This window comes from Choloepus didactylus, chromosome 18 (assembly GCF_015220235.1).
Source record: "Choloepus didactylus isolate mChoDid1 chromosome 18, mChoDid1.pri, whole genome shotgun sequence".
Taxonomy (NCBI): domain Eukaryota; kingdom Metazoa; phylum Chordata; class Mammalia; order Pilosa; family Megalonychidae; genus Choloepus; species Choloepus didactylus.
This window is the reverse complement of record NC_051324.1, coordinates 11,394,078-11,411,014: the sequence shown is the minus strand read 5'-3', so window position 1 is coordinate 11,411,014 and position 16,937 is coordinate 11,394,078. Positions and strand designations below refer to the sequence as shown.

At 40.8% G+C, this 16,937-nt stretch overlaps 1 protein-coding gene across 6 annotated transcripts in view; it reads right to left on the bottom strand.

Annotated features, from left to right (window-relative positions):
• Positions 1-16,937, bottom strand: part of LOC119513594 (immunoglobulin-binding protein 1) — a 75,144-nt gene that overhangs the window by 6,828 nt on the left and 51,379 nt on the right. For 3 of the 6 annotated variants that reach the window (XM_037808954.1, XM_037808950.1, XM_037808951.1), the window contains one exon: positions 2,507-2,597. The exons of the other annotated variants lie outside the window; for them this stretch is intronic. The gene's annotated coding sequence lies outside the window, so the exon portion shown is untranslated. The remainder of the gene's footprint in view (positions 1-2,506; positions 2,598-16,937) is intronic. 6 annotated transcript variants of the gene reach the window in all.

Below are 16,937 nucleotides of genomic sequence, written 5' to 3'. Positions count from 1 at the left end.
TCGGTTTATATCCTCTCCCTCTGGGGATCTTCACCCCAAACACCCATGTCTGCCTCTCCTTTAACCTGCTCCCCTTATCCCACCACAATTTTACCCCTCACCTGTCCCTACAATATCCTCCTTGCTTGTTCCCCCAAACTTTATCTTCTTTGCCTCCAAACTACCAAGCTACCCCTACGCATAATCCTAGTAGCTAAAAGCCATTGAACATCTGCGCTGTCCAGGCCCTTTGCTAGGCACTGGGTGAAACAGAGGAACAGGCATAGTCTGTACATGAGAAACTTGGGGAGACCAAACATGTATCTAAAGAGATAATAGCAAATACTAAGCCAGGGCATCAATGATCAGTGTCCGCAGGCTTTGGAAGGGGTGTTACTACAGGCTGTTGAGGTCATCAGAAAATGTTTCTTGGAGGAGATAGAGCTTGACTGGGCTTTGAGCTGGGGAAAAAGTTCTTGGAGAAGTTGAGGAAAGGGGGATCAGAATTTTCAGATTGAGTTAGTGGCTCCTGCAAAGACCCAGGGGTGCGAAGGTGCAAGATGTTTTAAGAGAACACTGATTAAGTTAGTTGGGCTGGAGTAGCAAGGAGGTATAGGGAAGTCGTGGAGATAAACTTGGAAAGCCAGGTGGATGCTGGACACTGGGCAGTTTAACTGCTGGGTTGAGGCACTGGGATGGTGGCAGATAAGCAACAGGGAGCAGTGAAGGATTCTAAGTTAAGGAGAAAAAGATGATTAAGACGTAAATAGTGTTTTATAAAGGTTGGTGTGGCAGCTGTGAGGAGATGGCTTAGAGGGGAGAGAAGGGCAGGATGTTGCCACGGTCTAGGTGGTGAATAGATGAAAAGATGGGATGGAAGGGAGGCTCCTACAGAAGAAGAATTCAGCAGGGCCTGGGTGTTAGAAGAGGAGTCAGACAGAGCCAAGGTGACTTTAGGGGGATGTAAATGCCATTGACAGAAATAGGAAAGCTTGAAAAATGAACTCTGTGCTGGTTTGTGTGTATTATGTCCCCCCAAAAGCCATGTTCTTTGATGCAATCTTGTGGGGGCAGACATATTTGTGTTGATTGGGTTGGAATCCTTTGTTTCTATGAGGATGTGACTTAATCAACTGCGGGTAAAATGTCTGATTGAATTATTTCCATGGAGATATGGACAACCTTGCCCATTCAGGGTGGGTCTTGATTTAATCACTGGAGTCCTATAAAATCACTGGAGTCCTTCAGACAGAAGGAGCTTGGTGTTACAGCCAAGAGAGACATTTTGGAGACGGCCATTGAAAGCAGACTTTTGCTGACACTTTGCTCCAGAGAAGCTAAGAGAGGACAAAACACCCCAAGAGCAACATTTTGAAGAACGCAGAGGAGCTGAAAGAGGAGCCAGAACACAACCTGGGATCAGCAGACACCAGCCACAAGCCTTCCCAACTAACAGAGGTTTTCCAGAAGCCATTGGCCTTCCTTCTGTGAAGGTTTACTTGTGTTGATCCTTAATTTGGACATTTTCAAGGCCTTCAGACTGTAAATTTGTAACCAAATGAACCCCCTTTATAAAAGCCAATCCATTTCTGGTATTTTGCGTAATGGCAGCATTAGAAAACCGGAACATGCTCTTTTGGGACAAATGATTGACCTTGGTTGTAGACAAGTCTGAGTGAGAGGTGGTGGGGGACAGACCAAAGAAACGATGTCCAGGAGGTAGTTGGCAATTCAGAATTAGAACTCTTGAGAGAGTCAAGAGTGTAGCAATAAGAGCAGAGGTCCAAGGACGGAGCTTTGAGACACACCTCCTCTTAGGGGTGAGGAGGCGGAAGGAAGACAGCCAATCAGGGGTTAGGAGGAGAACAGGGCAGGGCCTGAGAAGCCAACGGGAGACGGAGGCTCAAGACTTAGGGAGGTCATTGTCATCTTGCATGAATGCATCAGCACTGTATCTGATTTGTATGCATAGGAAAAAGTGTGGAAAGACAAACACCTAATTGTTGGGCGTAGTCACCTCTCCTAAGCAAAAAGAGCTTTCCCTTCTGTTATGCATCACTTTTATAATTACTCACCACCACTCCAGCCAAAGAACAGTGGCGATAAACCACTTTTCTCTCCCTCATCTTTCTATCTCTCTCTCCAACCATCCCTCTTGGTTCCTTCTCAGCCAGGGTCCCCATTTCTTTCCCTAGCACACCCCTAATCTCCCCACTCCAGCCTTTAAATTCTCCAACTCTAATTTCCTTAAGTTGTCAGTCAGCCACTCTTTTCAGGGGAGGGAAGGGTAAATTGCTCCAGAGGCAGAGAGCTTGTTTCTGCCTCTAAGGTTTTGTTTATGGCTGTTCCCAAACCAGACAGCCCGCCCCTGTTCCTTCCCACCTAGTTATTGTTTCCATGTTTTAATAACACCTTCTTCGGGGTGGCCTCCAAGATTCCAACCTCTGACTTTGCTCGAAGCTTTACCCTGACCCTCTGCATCTTGATATTTACTAGGCAAAATAATAAACATATAGTGATATCTTACCTCTAAATGGCGCAAGGTGGTTTACAAAGCACCCTCACATAAGTTATTGCATTTGAGCCTCTCTTGGGAGACAGGCAGGGCAGATAGTATTCTATTTGGAAAAAATGAAGAAAGTAAGGCTCAGATAGGCTGTGTAAGAAAGGAATAAGTTTCGTTTTCACATAGAGACAGCATGGAATAAGGGAAATGGAGGCAAAACCAGTTTAAACAAGCCCCAGACAAAGAGAAGAGAGAATCTGCCTGATGTAAAGAGACATGAGGTAGTATCAGAGGCGGGAACTCACAGCAAAAAAATAAAAATTTGGGGGGGCATTGGCTAATCAGTTCAAAATCTCAATAATGAGCTAGTTGGCTCTCTGGGATTGGCTGTACAAATTAAAATCTCAAAAGATGAATTAGTTAGTGTTCTCGGATAGGCTGTAACCTCTGTAGTACCCAGTCAATGGGGAAACAGGGGAGGGACTTGCGAATTAGGAGTAGGAGATTTAAACATCGCCATTCTCTTCCTCTGGCGCGCCAGCCTTCCGCGTGTTTGGCTGGACGCCCCATCTTGCAAGATTGTAAATAAATTCTTTTCTCCTCCAGAACCGAGAGAGCATTTATTCCCTTACAGGTACCACTTTATTTCCGACAACTTGGGGGCTCGTCCGGGATCCGAAGCTTCGGAGGGGGACCCCCGAGGTGGACAAAGGGAAGGCGCGCCCCGCTGATTGAGCGGTCTCGGACTCCGCCATTGGGGGCCCATCTCCGGCAGCTAAAGGGCCCGAGACCAGACGCTTGGATCTGCCGGTTGTGGATGAGAAAAGGGGGAAAAGAAAAGGCCTGCCTCTGGTTAACCAGGCAACTCCGTGCACGGACCAAGGTAAGGAAAGAAATATTATATTGCCTTGGTGGTTAAAGCATTCTGAGAGTCTGGGGCTGATCCTGAGGGAAAGATGCCCAAACAAGACTCAGAATGGGGACATTCTGATGAGCCTAGAGCTGATCCTAAGGGAAAGATGCTCAGGCAAGACTCAGAATGGGGAATAGAGGCAGTCAGCCGGCCGGGAATAAAGGGAAGGGGGTACCTTTAGGGTCCCCGGGGAACATTCCTCTAAATAATCCATTGGGAAACATGTTAAAACATTGGGCTAAAAGTAATTGGACCAAGGGAAAGGGTAAAAGAAAATGATCAAATATTATTGTTATGTTTAGACAAAAAAAAAAGGCATTTTGCTGCCAAATATATTCTGGCCAAAATATAAGGCAGATAAGAGTTGGCTTTGTGCTGACCTCGTGTGTCATGTTAATAAAAATAAACCTTTTTCCAAGGCAGAATTGAACTGTGCCATGTGGTGGCTGCAGGGAAAAAAGAAACTAAAACCTGGGATAAGCATTCCCCCGCCTTATGGTTTCCCCTCCCCCACTGGGGCGGGAACCATTAAAGCCTGGGGTTTTAGTGGAAGCAGTCTATGCCCCCAGGCAATTGGAGAGCCAGTTAATGCTGACTGCTCCAGTAATTACAACCCACCAAAAGTTAAGAAAAAAAAAAAAAAAAAATGGAGAGATTTCCAAAAGTTTCTGTTTCTAAAGGCTCTTAAAGAAAGAAAGGTAAGAATCATTAATAAAAAGCCTAGCAAGGCTAGCTGAATAACAATTAACTTGATTCTTAAACTCTGGTTTATGTAAATATCCCTTTCTTGGGAGAAGAAAGGGAAATGGGAAAGAGGGCGGCTATGAGAGAAAGAGAGAGACTGCATCCACCTAAAATAAAATTGGCTGTACCCATATCCCCAAAGAACGATGCAAGTTGAGGTCTGAAGTCAAGTGGTCTCAGGCTGGGAGAGTGGAGTGGCCCACATGCATGAAAAGGGTGAGTTTGCCCTGGGGGTTGAGGGTGGGCCTTCCGCCTCAATGCTCTAGAAAAGTTTTGCCGCCTCAGGACCCAGAGGGTGGAGCACATTCCCAGGGGAATGGGAAAAGCCTGGCTGCCACCCCACTGTTCAGAGAAGGTAGAGCCTTTACCCCGAAGAGGCAGAGTCTGGGTGGCACCCCGATGTTTAAGAAGGGTGGGGCCAAAAAGGTAATCTCCCCAACATCACCCCAGACTTTGAAAAGAGAAGAGCTGCCACAAAAGCCTCTAAAAAGGGTTGGACTCCCACTCCCTCAAGCCCCAAGAATACAATGTCATTCTGTTAATAACTCAGACTTTAAAAGGTCAGCTATATAAAGGAATTTTAGCCTAATATTCAGAGGAGATCCAAAAATCGATGAATGGCTGAATAAGCCATTAGAGGAAATATTCAGAGAGTCAACAAGCCAGGGAGGAAACAGACAAAAGTGAGATAGAGAAGTAATTGGAGCAGTTTAAAAAAAAAAAAAGGAGGAAGGAAATTTGTAGCATGGGGTTTGTGTGATTCTCTATTCATATACTTATGTGGGGCTAAACAGGTATTAATAAATACATTTACATATTTTAGTGTGCTGTGTAATTAAGTCTAAGGCATGTGGAAGCTACATTTAAAGTCCCTTAATGTGTGTATCAGGGTATATAGAAAGTTATATGCACATTTTTTAGGACTGTATTTGGATGCATTCTGAGAGTTAAAACTTCATGAATCTAATGGGAGTTTAAGTTGTATGTTTACACAGGAATGTGGGATAGTTGTATTTGTATGTAATAAAAGCATGTAATATAATTACGTAGGAGTCTTTCAAACTGTTAAAGTTTGTCAGTGTGTAATTTAAAACTTGGCAAAAATTTCCTGTGTACTCATCTATAGTAAACTGAAGCTATTTCTTTGTGTCTTTATAGCGTATACTATTTTGTGTGTACTCTAAAGCTGGGCAATTGTGTGCAGTTTCACAATAGTGTGAAAAATGAAAAAAAGTGAGAAAAACTGTGTAAAAGTTTTCTATGTATGTGTAACAGTAGTGTATTGGCTATACATGCTTGTAAATGGGAATGTATGTCTGTTTCGTATGGTTATGAGTGTGTATATAAGTTATATGTGTCTGTATTCCAGATATATGAGACTGTGTATTCTTGTAAAAAGCAGAATAATTTTTCTGATATATTTTGGGCAAAAGCAAAAGGTCCATACTCAAAGTGCAAGTAAATGTTCCTATAAAAGGGTTTAAGGTTCACTAAAGCTGAATTAAACAAACTTAGAACAGTGAATGGTTCATAGCTCTTCCCAGGTCTCCATTTGGTAATGCCAGGTTGCTATCTTAACATTAAGTCTAATAGGAATAAAGACACCACATATATTGTCAAATACTACACACCAAGGCTTGTCCTCCTCTCCCTGGAGAGTGGGTTTTTACTCATCTAACAGCAAAACTTGTGTGTATGTTCAGGGTATGCATATATGTGAATCACGTATATTCAAGCATCACTAAACTAGGTGTACTAAAAACTGAATTTTAAGTTAGCATTTAAGAGTGGTAAGCCTTTTTATGTTCATTAATCTCAGGTTATTGTAAATTATTGTTGTCCTTTAGTCTAATTGTTCTAGCCTGAAATGTTGGTAAGTTGTGTCTGTACCTAAAGCAGGTATTAGCAGTTTTACACTAGGGGAGTCATTAGAGGGGTGCAAGCCATGTGTAATTTAGTACTTAGGCAATTACAAGGTGTAGGCCTTTGGTTTTTGGTTTGCCTTTCCCCAGGAGGACTGGAGAGCTCCCCTCCCTAGACACAAAGGATCTTTTTCTTAAGAATTATATACTGGCCTTGTCTTCTACTTTATCATCTCTCAGGCACCGTGGACTGCTGGCTCAGACCCCGCCTCTTGAATTTGCTGCCCATCGACATCAGCCTGGCAGCTGGGTTCTGATCCAGTCGTGGAAAGAATCCAAACTTCAACCGATCTGGGAAGGACCCTATCAAGTCTTGCTGACAACTGAGACGGCAGTCCGAATGGCAGAAAGAGGCTGGACTCATTACACACAAGTGAAGGGACCGGTGCCTGAACCAGACGATAAGTATCCAGCAACTCAACCTGAATCCTGGAAAGTGACTCCTACCTCAGATCCCCTAAGGATCACTTTAAATAGGCAACAGTTAAAGGAACATATTAGAAGGGAGAAAGGGCTGGATTAAACCCTATGTTTGCATTGTGCTCTGTGTATAGCTTAATGATGAAATTGCTTATGCTGATCATAATGTTCTATATTCAAGGAGTAACAGGTTCTGCTAAGCTGGTTATAAGTGTAGTCAAAGGCTTAAAGTCTCAAACTGTACAATTTGATGTTTGTCAAGTAATGAGCTGTAAAAATCTAAAACATCAGCAACAACTGAGGGAGGAATATAAGCATTTATGTAAGCAGACTGTTCAAATAGAAAGCAAGATTGTTGGGGGGCAAACATTTGAGAGTATAACTTATGAGACACCTAACCCTTGTTATTCTTCGAACACTGCTTGGTGGACCACACAGTATGAGGGATGGGTCTTACCCAGGTTGGAGGAAAAACCATTAAGGGAAACTTGGCTGGAATTTAACTCTCCAGTACAAATTGACCCCAAGGTCATTAGAATACTTAAGACCAAAGACTTAAAGCAAACCACAGAAATAGAGACAGGTTATGGAAATACAAATGCCTGGGTAGAATGGGGCAAACATACCATCCAGAGTCTAAACAGAAGTGACTGTTATGCTTGTACAACCAAACAACCCACTGTTCAGATTATGCCCTTCCCCTTGGGGATGAAAAAGCATGAAAGGGAGTTTAAATGTATAACACTCCTCTTTCAAAATGCTACTCCTGGTGAAAGTTGTAGTACGTTGTCCTCCCTTTTCCCTCCAGTCCAGGAGGGAAGTGTCAAAGCCATACCAGCGTCTCACCTTGGTCCCGGAAACCACTCTGCCTGTCTCTCCAGATGGGAAGAAGGGCTCCAGGATCTTGGTACCATGGCTTTGTGTACACAGGTGTGGAATGTGAGCAAGGATAGTACTGGCAACTTCTCCAGCCTAACTATACCCCGAGCAGACCTCTGGTGGTACTGTGGGAAGGGCATCCTCTGGCCAACACGACCTGAAAGGTGGGGAGGAACCTGTGCTCTGGTTCAATTGGCTATCTCATTTACCCTGGCATTTGAAAGTAATAAAGTACCAACCCAAGGCAAAGGAGAAAAGAAAAATGTACAAAGTGTACCTAGTTCCTTCAATAAAAAAAATGTTTGTAGATAGTATAGGGGTTCCCCAGAAAGTTCCTAATGAGTTTAAAGCTAAAAATCAATTAGCTGCAAAATTTAAATCGTCCTTATTCTGGTGGGTCACCATCAATAAAAATGTCAATCATCAGCTAAAATTTATCAACTATACCAGGAATGTCATTAAAGAAATAGCAGAACAGTTAGATGCCACTAGCCGAATGGCATGGGAAAACAGAATGGCCCTAGACATGATACTAGCTGAAAAAGGAGGCGTCTGTGCTATAGTTGGGGGAAATTGTCGCACATTCATCCCCAATAATACCGCACCTAATGGAACTATCATCAAAGCCCTACAAGGCTTAACAGCCTTATTTCAGAAACTAGAAAAGAATTCTAGCATTAACAACCCAGTCATAGAATGGTTGGAAAATTGGTTCGAGAAATGGAAAGGAATTGCAACATCTATTTTAATTTTCCTTATCATTCCAGCCAAAATGTTTATAACAGCTGGGTGCTACATAATCCCGTGTGCTCAAAGGCTAGTTCAAAAAGCCATCAAAACCACTAGAATCAAAAATAAGAAAGATCCCTATGATGAGGAATGTAAAAAAGCCCTTAGCAAATTTGAGAATCTAAAATGTGAAAACTAAAAGTGTTTAAAAAGAAAGAGGAGGGAATCTGTAAGAAAGGAATAAGTTTCGTTTTCACATAGAGACAGCATGGAATAAGGGAAATGGAGGCAAAACCAGTTTAAACAAGCCCCAGACAAAGAGAAGAGAGAATCTGCCTGATGTAAAGAGACATGAGGTAGTATCAGAGGCGGGAACTCACAGCAAAAAAATAAAAATTTGGGGGGGCATTGGCTAATCAGTTCAAAATCTCAATAATGAGCTAGTTGGCTCTCTGGGATTGGCTGTACAAATTAAAATCTCAAAAGATGAATTAGTTAGTGTTCTCGGATAGGCTGTAACCTCTGTAGTACCCAGTCAATGGGGAAACAGGGGAGGGACTTGCGAATTAGGAGTAGGAGATTTAAACATCGCCATTCTCTTCCTCTGGCGCGCCAGCCTTCCGCGTGTTTGGCTGGACGCCCCATCTTGCAAGATTGTAAATAAATTCTTTTCTCCTCCAGAACCGAGAGAGCATTTATTCCCTTACAGGTACCACTTTATTTCCGACAGCTGTGGGCTACAGAACTTGCAAATGGTAGGAAACTAGAAGTAGAATTTCTGATTCCCAGTTCATTGCTTTTTATATAACTTCTCATGTTCATATAGTGCTACTGTAAAATATTGTTATGTCTTCTTTGGATGTGTGCCTTCATCATCTTACCCAATCTGAAAAAAAATATTAAATGACATCCCCTCACCTCGGGACCAGGATATCTTCTCCTTTGGCTGAAAATCTTATTTTCAATGTTACTATATAACTCTTGGTCACCTTTAACATTTTGTTATTTTTACACACACACACACACACACATCACATCACATGCAATGAGCAGACCCTACTACCTGTTCTCTTGCAGTATCACCTAAATTTATTTCTTCATTCTCACTACCAAACTCTCCTCTCCTTTCTTTGAAGGGTTATAATTTTTCTGAGAATGGGATAATAGTTTTCTCACATTTGAAGAAAAGAAAAACTCGCAAAGAAAATAACACATTAAAAGCTGAGAATTTGGTTAACAATTACAGGATTTACTTTCCTGACATTAAAAACAAAAAAAAACAAACAAAAAAAAAAACACAACAAAACAAAACAAAAAACTAGGAAACTGGAAAACTAGGCAAAACAGCTGTTTTCCAATACTGGAAAACAGGTAGTGCAAGGCTGAGAAGGAAACAATGAAATGAACCCTCTAATTACCACAGCTTTCTGTCCGGAGGCACAGGGCAAGAACCTTAAACAAAGCTGCACTGAACTGAGGAAATAGAGACCAGAGTTCAAAGCAGAATTTAGGGGGCAGGATACCAAAGAGGGAGCCACACAGAGAAAGAGCTCCAGAAATCTGCATAGGGGATCCTTGAGTGTTTGGATGAATGCCAAACTTCTGAAGGGTGAAAGTCCATGAGTGTGGGCAAACAACTACCAGAAAGAGAACAATTACTTGGTGTGGTGGTCTGAAGCTGTATGTACCCCAGAAAAGTACGTTCTCAAAGTCAATCCATTCCTGTGGGTGTGGACCCATTGTAAGTATGATCTTTTGATAAGTAGGATCTTAGCCTAAGATAAGATGTGACCCACCTCATTCAGGGTGGGTCTTAATCCTCTTACCGGAGTCCTTTATAAAAGAATGAAATTCAGACAGAGAGAAAAAGCCATGGAAGCAAGAAGCTGAAAGCAATGAAACTAGGAAGAGAAGGAAGAGACCAGCATACACTGCCACGTGCCTTGCCATGGACAGAGTCGTCCAGGATTGCCAGCAGCCAGTCTTCAGATAGAAGGTATCATCTTGATGATGCCTTGATTTGGACATTATCACAGCCTCAGAATTGTAAGCTTGTAAGCTAATAAATTCCCATCATTAAAAGCTTTCAGCAGCCTAGCAAACTAGAACACTTGGGGATGTTGTACCAGTTTGAAACTGTTATGTACCCCAGGAAAGGCAATGTTCTTTTAATCCAGTCTTGTGGATGCAGATTTATTGTGGGTGGAACCTTTTGATTAGGTTGTTTCCATGGAGATGTGACTCATCCAACTGTGGGTGAGACCTCTTGATTAGATTATTTCCATAGAGGTGTGACCCTGCCCATTCAGAGTGGGCCTTAATTAGATCACTGGAGTCCTTGAGGGAGCTAAGAGCCCACACAGACCCAGACACTTGCAGATGCTTGGAGATGCAAACAGACAGACACTTGGAGATGCAGACAGGGAGACATTTGGAGATGCTAAGCTAAGAGATGAAGCCTAGAATTTGCCCCGGAGAAGCTAAGAGAGGACCTCTAGATGCTTAGAGAGAAACACCTTGGAGAGTAAGCAAGGATGCACAGGAGCTGAGAGAGAGAAGCTAAGAGAGACAGAAACCCAGAGACATTTTGGAGAAAGTAATTTTGAAACCAGAATCCAGGAGCAAAGGACCAGCAGATGCTAGCCATGTAACTTCCTAGCTGACAGAGGTGTTCCAGACACCATCATCCTTTCTTCAGTGAACGTATCCTCTTGTTGATGCCTTAGTTTGGATACTTTTATGGCCTTAGAACTGTACATTTGTAACCTAATAAATCCCCTTTATAAAAAGCCAATCCATTTCTGGTATTTTGCATAACGGCAATTTTAGAAAACCAAAACAGAGGAGAAAGTTGAAAAATTCCCAAAGCTCACACAAGGTTGGAAATTCTTCAAGTGCCCAGCAGCCAGAGTGAAGAAACCTAATTAAATACATGGGGCATTCAGTAAAGATTCCAGGGTTCATATCTAAATGGTGGGACTAAACTAGCCCCAGATGACAGGCTACTCTAGATCTGTCCTTAAAAATGCTTAAAAACAAACTGAAAAGATCAAAGGGATCTGCAAATAAATTAATTAACAGAACAAAACCCAACACTCCTTAAAGGCATACAACAAAATCAAGCACTCAACAATGTGAAACTTACAATATCTGGTATTCAGTCAAAAATTAGTAGCCATGCAAAGAAGCAGGAAAGTGTGAGCCATAACTGGGAGAAAATGTAGTCATAGAAACACACCAGAAATGACAGAGATGATGCAATTAGCATCACAGGGGTGTTAAAGCAAGCTATTATAAATATTCTAAATATGCTCAAGGATTTAAAGTAAAATATGCCAATAATAAGGAGAGAAACAAGAAACATTTGAATAACCAAATAGAACTTCTATAGATGATAAATACAATATCTGAAATAAACATTTCACTGGATTAGATTAACAGTGGAAGAGACACTGTTAACTTGAAGACTAACTTGAAGACATAGCAATAGGAGCTACCCAAAGTGAAGCCTAGAGGTAAAAAGGTAAATATTTAATACATAAAAAGCTGAAACTTGGTGAAACATCATAAATATAAAAAGACAAAAATAGGCTGGGGAAAATATTTTCCATAAATATAGGACTACATATATATTCTTTATAAATATTTTCCCTAAATACAGGAACACTACCTCTAATTATCAGTCATCATAAATATAAAAATATTTATATAAAGAACACTTACAGACTGGTAAGAAAATGTTTAGGTTCCCAAAAATTAATATATGAAAAAGCAGGTGCAGCTCATTCACCTGAGACTAAAAACAATCAGGAAACAAATCCAAGAGAATAATATTCTACCTCACGAATAACCAAGTAAAGGCAGAGAAAAATTTCACCAAGGTGCTAATGTACAGCTGTTAGCTCAACAAAAATTTAAAATATTCCAAACCTCATACCATTTGCTAGGAAATATCCCAAAAGAATAAAACAGTTAAATGTAAAAAATGACAACCTGAAAGCCTTTCTAACTATGACTCAAAATCCAGAAGCAATAAAAGCAAGGATTGATAAGACAAATAACAAACTGGGAATAAATATTTGCCATTTATATCAAAAAGAGATAATCTCCCAATTCATTTAAAGAGCTCCTATGAAGCAAGAAAAAAAAAACAAAAAGAGATCATCAACCCAATAGGCAAATGGCAAAAGACATGCAAAGAGATCACAGAAAGCACTACAGATGGCTTTAAAACATATGAAGAGATTTGATCTCACCCATAATAAAACAAAGACAAATGAAAAAACACAAAAGTAGCTTTTTTCACCAATCAGAATGGCAAAAAATCAAATAATAACAATGGCGATTAAAGTAATTAATGCTTATAAAGTGCTCGCTATGTGTTCTAAGTGCTTTAGACATACGAACTCCTGGGGGGTTTAAGAGCCCACTATTTTGTGTGTAATAGGATAACAGGGAAACCACACTCATTTGCTGCTAGCAAATAGTGAACTGGATATAACCCTGATGGAGGGCAATTCAGTAATACATAACAAGATTACAAATGTATATAACCTTTGATCCAGCAGTAGAATTTCTGAGAATTTGTTATTCAGATATACTTGCCCAGAGGCAAAAATAATGTGTGTAGAAAGTTAATAATTGCATCACTGTTTGCTTTAGTAAAAGATTGGGAAAAAAGCAAACGGCCCATCAATAGATGACCTACTAAATACATTATAGCACATTCATACAATGAAATATTTTGCAGCTGTAAAAAGAATGAGGAGGTTCTCTGAGCTGATATAGAAAGGTTTCTAAGGTACAAGTGCAAACAGCAAGATTAAGAACAGTGTGTTTGGTATGTTTTCTTCTGCATGCATTCATTTTGCTGGTCTGTGCATAAAGAAACTCTCAGGGGATATACAAGAAATTAATACAGTGGTCTTAGGAAGGAGCTATGTGGAAATTAAAAAGAGAGACAAGAAGACTTTTCATCCTATATCTTTTTATTTATTCTGTCGTTACGATAAACCTGAAGTGAAGAGAGTGCATTTATAACTTCTTGGAGATGGTATGTATTAATACCAAACTAAGGGGAATAATTTGTCCCTAAGTATCTAGAAACATAAAAATATGACCTTTTCCCCATTGATTCCTCTCCTGGAAATTTACTCTCAAGAAATAATCCAACAGAACAAGGTCGTGAAACATATGACAACATGGATGAACCTTGAAGACATAATGCGGAGTGAAATAAGCCAGGCACAAAAAGGGAGATATTGTATGTTACCACTAATATGAACTCTGTGAAAAATGTAAAATAAATGTTCTATATTGTAGGATGTAGGGGATCTAGCTATAGATAGCAACTAGTAAAGGGGGACCGATAATCAAATAAGTACAGACAAGTTATGGAGGGTAACCCTAATGTTATGGGAATGCTCAGGAATGACTACGGTTTGTTAATTTTTGGGGGGTATGGTAGGAACATGTTGGAAGCAATGTAGTTATTTTAGGTTATTTGTTTTTCTTATTCCTTTGTTTTGTTTTGTTTGAAATGTTTTTTTATTCCTTGTTTGTTTTACTTTTTGATAAATAAAGTTTAAGAAACCATAAAGGGGCATAAACATGCAAAAAAGAAAGAAAGAAAGAAAGAAAATCCAATAGAAGGGAAAATTTGCAAAATGATTTTTAATATGGTGTTACTACTAAAAGTAAGATTCAGAGTGGCTGAATTAATCATTGTAATCTGTCCATGGAATATACAAATAAAAACCATACTTATAAAAACCATGTAGCCATTCCAATACCCAGACCTTGGTTTCTAAATACCATTCTCCAATCAAACCAAGGTTGATTCTAGGGCAGGAGGAGAGAAAATGCAAGATGAGCCGGGAGCATCTCATCCTACCAGGAGTGAGGAAGTGCTCAGAAGAGTAAAAGGATGGGGGCACATCACAAGGATGTAGGAGACGGCGTGAAAGAACCACCAAGGGTCAAAGCTGGAACAATTTGAGTAACAAAATAATGTAGAATTGGATTATAACCTGAAATATAAAATAAGTATGTGTACTGATATAAATAAAGAAATGATTCAATAAATAAATAAATGGGGAGAAGAAACAAGCCTTCCTTACCAAATCCCAAATAATTTCTGTAGCTTCTATCCCTTTCCAGGAGGAGGAGCTTGTATTCTCCCACCCCTTTTGAGTGTGGACTGAACTTAGTGACTCACTTCCAACAAAAAGAGGAAGGAAAGTGAAACACAGTCACTCAGCATTGGAGAAACCTGGCAAATGGGGTCTTCACCAAGGGATGGAGGTCCATGCCACCGGTGATGTCCCATGGATGTGGCAGGCCCCCTGACATGCTGTGACGAGACGGGCATTTTGCCTCTGTGTTACTCCTTCCAAAAGCACATAAACCTATTCTGATCATGAGAAAAACAATTTGCAAACACCATCTGAGAGTCATTCTACAAAAAGCCTGCCCAGTGCTCCTCAACTCGGTCAAATTCATGAAAAATCAGGAAAGACCAAGGATCTGTCACAGAGAATGAACAGATGTAACAGTGAAATGCGATGTGATATCCTGGACTGAATTTTTTTAAAAAGTACATGAAATGGGAAGACTGGTAAAATCCAAATAAAGTCTGGAGTTTAGTTAATAATAATGTGCTGATGCTGGCTTCTTAGTTTTGACAAATGTGCCACCGTGATGTAAGATGGGGGGTGGCTGGAGTACTGGGTCAGCTGAGGGAGTCCTCTGCCACAGGTGGAGCCCCACATCAAGCCAGATTTTGGCCGGCAAAGTGAGGGCACAGGAATCGTGCAGTTTCAGCTCACCTGTGTAGACAAAGCCTGTGCTTGGAGGCAAAGCAGCTTCTGAGGACAGTTAAGTTACCAAGCAGCACCATCTGCTGGACAGTCCAGAAGGTGCAAGGGAATTGAAACACTGAAAAAGATGTTCCAGACCCCTTCTTAGGACCACAGGAGCTGATCTACATGCCCGGTATGGAAACCCAGCCTTGTTTTGGCTGAAAAATATGGAAGATTCAATTGTGAAAGCAGGAGTCTAAGACAAACCCAGATCTTGCTGGCCAGTGGAAACCAGAGCACCACTGAAAACCAGCAAATCTCTATTACTGCACAGCGAACTTGCTGAGGTGCCTACCTCCCATCCATGTGGCAGGCCATGGTGGGTGCCTGATTTGGGGGGGACGACTGGGGGCCAGATCCAATCTGACAACTGGCCAGTGAGAGAAACAAAGAAAAGACAGAGATCAAAGACAACCAACAAGAAAACCCTAGGCAAAAGAGAGGAAACAACTTCCAGAATAAACTAATCAAGAAAATCAGATGCCTAGATCACGAAAACTCACAAGCCACACCAGAAAACATGAAAATACGGCCCAGTCAAAGGAACAAATGAATACCTAAATGGAGATTCAGAATTTGAAACAACTAATTAAAGATGTTCAAACAAATCTTCTGAATCAAATCAATGAGCTGAAAGAAAATGTGACAAAAGAGATGAAGAATATAAAGACGACACTGGGTGACCATAAGGAAGAATTTGCAAGCTTGAAAAAACAAATGGCAGAACTTATGGGAATGAAAGGCAAAATAGAAGAGATGAAAAACACAGTGGAGACATAAAACAGCAGACTTAGAGAGGCAGAAGAAAGGATCAGTGAACTAGAGGACAAGATATCTGAAATCCTACACAAAAAAGAACAGCTAGGGAAAAGAATGGAAAAACATGAGCAGGGTCTCAGGGAACTGAATGGCAACATGAAGCACATTAATATACATGTTATAGTGTCCCAGAAGGAGAAGAGAAGGGAAAAGGGGCAGAAAGAAAACAGGAAACAATCTTAAAATTTCCCAACTCTTATGAAAGACATAAAATTATAGGTCCAAGAAGTGCAGCATCCCCCAAACAGAACTGATCCAAATAGATCTACTCAAAGACACTTACTATTCAGATTTTCAAATGTCAAAGACAAAGCAAGTTCTGAAAGCAGCAAGAGAAAAATCATCCGTTACATACAAGGAAAGCACAATAAGACTAAGTGTGGATCCCTCAGCAGAAGCCATGGAGTGAGAAGGCAGTGGTATGATATATTCGAGATACTGAAAGAGAAAAACTGCCAAGAATCCTATATCCAGCAAAACTGTCCTTCAAAAGTGAGGGAGGATTTAAAATATTTACAGATATACAGACACTGAGAGAGTTCGTGAACAGGAGACCTCCTCTACAAGAAATACTAAAGGGAGTGCTACAGACAAATAGGAAAACACAGGAGAGAGAGGTTTGGAGAAGAGCGTAGAAAAGAAGATATGAAAGAGGGTAGAGGTCGGGCATTTGATGCTGAAGGAGTATAAAATGTTCAAGAGGACTGACTGTATAGATCAGAAATGGATAGCACAATACTGTGTGATGGTAGCACAGTACTATAAGTACACTGAAAAAGATGTTTGTGAGTACAGTTAAAAGAGGAAGGTTACAGGTATGTATGATACCAGAAGGAAATATAGAAGATAAAGACTGGGACTGTATACCTAGAGTGAAACCTAGAGTGGTCAGTGATTGTGATTAAATGTACAAATAAAAGAATGGTTTTACACGAGAGAGAACAAATGAATATCAACTTTGCAAGGTGTTGAAAATGGGATGGTATTGAGGAAAAAAATACAATCAATGAAGGCGAGGCAAGATGGCAGACTGGTGAGCTGTAAGTTTTAGTTACTCCTCCAGGAAAGTAGGTAAAAAGCCAGGAACTGCGTGGACTGGACACCACAGAGCAATCTGACTTTGGGCATACTTCATACAACACTCATGAAAATGTCGAACTGCTGAG